The sequence below is a fragment of the Microtus ochrogaster genome, unplaced genomic scaffold (genome assembly GCF_000317375.1).
Source record: "Microtus ochrogaster isolate Prairie Vole_2 unplaced genomic scaffold, MicOch1.0 UNK130, whole genome shotgun sequence".
NCBI lineage: Eukaryota > Metazoa > Chordata > Mammalia > Rodentia > Cricetidae > Microtus > Microtus ochrogaster.
The window spans coordinates 186,254-188,695 of NW_004949228.1; the positions used below are offsets into that span (position 1 = coordinate 186,254).

General features: G+C 34.8%; 1 protein-coding gene across 1 annotated transcript in view; it reads left to right on the forward strand.

The window, feature by feature from the left end:
* The window catches only part of LOC101987960 (gastrula zinc finger protein XlCGF26.1-like), an 18,827-nt gene that overhangs the window by 1,188 nt on the left and 15,197 nt on the right, over positions 1-2,442 (forward strand). The window lies entirely within an intron of this gene.

Below are 2,442 nucleotides of genomic sequence, written 5' to 3' on the forward strand. Positions count from 1 at the left end.
GGTTTTGGAGCCTGTCCTGGAACTAGTTCTTGTAGACCAGGCTGGTCTTGAACTCACAGAGATCCACCTGTCTCTGCCTCCCGAGTGCTGGGATTAAAGGCGTGCGCCACCACCGCCCGGCTTGTATAATTTTTTTAAGAATTCATTTATTTATTATTTATACAGTGGTCTACCTGTATGTGTGTCTGCACACTAGAAGAGGGTACCAGATCTCATTATGGATGGTTGTGAGACACTATGCGTTTGCTGGGAATTGAACTCAGGACCTCTGGAAGAACAACTAGTGTTCTTAACCTCTAAGCCATCTCTCCAGCCCCTCATTACTATAATTTTAACATGCCATTTAGTTGGGACTATTTAAGCCTCTTGGTTGATCCTGTACACAGAGTTTTTTGAGCATCTTAGAGTTCCTTCAGGTTCTTTTAGGTTAATTTCTCTATTTTTTTTCTCTAAAATGTATACATTATTGATTATATATTTTACAAAGCAGTTATCAAAGGATGTATGAAATTCACAAAAATAAAAGCAAGCTTTTAATATTTGTGAAATTTCTCTATTTTCTAAAATAATACCAGCAAAATTTTGATAAGGTTTGTTTACTATCTCTGCTGAGTGTTTAAGCTCCATTTGCATTGTCTTCCCTTTGATATTCCATTGTCTGTCTTCAACACACTATGGTTTGCATTGCTACAAGTTTTATATATTTTGAAATTACCTCTGGGTTTGATCCTTCTGTCTTTGCAGTTTTTTGGTTTCTCACAATTTTATAAATCTTAGGAATTCCTGACTTTCTGCATTTATAGAAAAACTGCCTGTAAGATCTTGATATAAATTATTGAGAATATTTACAGACCATAAACATCGTTTTATATTTCTTCCTGTTTGAATGAATGAGAGCATGCATTCAGTGAGTCGGTGTTCACATGCCTCTTTTGTATTCTCTGCTCTTTCTAATGTTGATGTCAGTATTCTAGGTTTTTGGAAAAGACACTTTTTAAATATTGATCTCTACTAGGTTCGAAGAGTTGCTCTATTTTTAAGAAATGGCCACACTGGAGGATGCTCATTGAAGTTAGAGAAGACTGGGCACCTTCTGATGTTCAGTGGATGGTTCTCTGCAGGGCTGCTAGGCATTATTTTCTGTTTATGGTCTTCTTGCTCAGTGGTAGATATTGAAGCTTCCTGTATCATTGTCTATTTGCTTCCTACAGGTCGGTCATTGATTGCTTCATGTAATTGGAAACTTGTAAAATACATTTATATTGATCACATACCTTTCTGGAAATGGACCCTTTGATCATTTATTAATATTCTTTGCTTTTTATACTTATAGATTCGTCTTTTCCTGTTACCTACCATAATCATCACAGGAAATCTTTATAAAGTTTCTTCATTCTTACCACTAAGTATGATTATGTTTGAATACTTTCATAGGAAGTATATATTTTGATTTTAGGATTATTTAGGGCTAGTATATATTTTGGTTTTAGTATTATCCTGTTTTCATGTTTGGTTTGGTGCATATTATCCATATACATTTCAAGAAATCACTGAAGAAAATTATAAACACTATTTTGTGAATTTTTTTTGTATTATGTTTCTTTTCCTCTTTCTATTTCATTGATAGTTTGCAATTTATTTCATTCCTTTAAAATTTTTTTTTGATTTATTTATTTATTATGTATTTAGTATTCTTAGTATTCTGCATGTATGCCTGCAGGCCAGAGAGGACACCAGATCTCATTACAGATGGTTGTGAGCTACCGCTACCATGTGGTTGCTGGGAATTGAACTCAGGACTTCTGGAAGAAAGAACTATCAGTGCTCTTAACCTCTGAGCCATCTCTCCAGCCCTAGGTCTTACTTTTTTATTGTTTAGTTGTCCATAAAACTGCACACTGACTTTTCTGCTGTTGCAGTGAGTTGGATTCCCACTGAAGAACACAGTCTCTGTGTTCTTCCTTCTGCCTTTTCTCTAGTGTTTGCTGTTTAACAGCATGAGTGTAGATACTGACTGGGCAGAGAATTGTCAGTGTACACAAGAGGAGGATTTTCTTCATCCATAAATGTGTGGAACATGTGCTATTTAGGCTATGCTACATCTTTTTTGCATTGTCACTTTTTTTTGGTTTATTTCTTGATTAAAATATTTAGTTTGCTTTTTTTTAAACTTCTTGGTACTATAAAATGTTTGCTAATAAATTTCACCATTTAGTATGCTGTTTCTTTATACTTTGGGGTATACATTTTTTTCAATTTCAGAGTCAAATTTCACCAATTTATTGATTTTCACCTATTTTCATTCTTTTATATGTGGATATGAACCTTTCCCTTCAACACAGGTTGATGAGGCTGTCATGTGTATGATGAATTTTTGGTATTTTCAGTTGGCCACCCAGGTTGGGTTCGTTCTGGATCTGCTGCTCACAGTGCTTTAGGTGT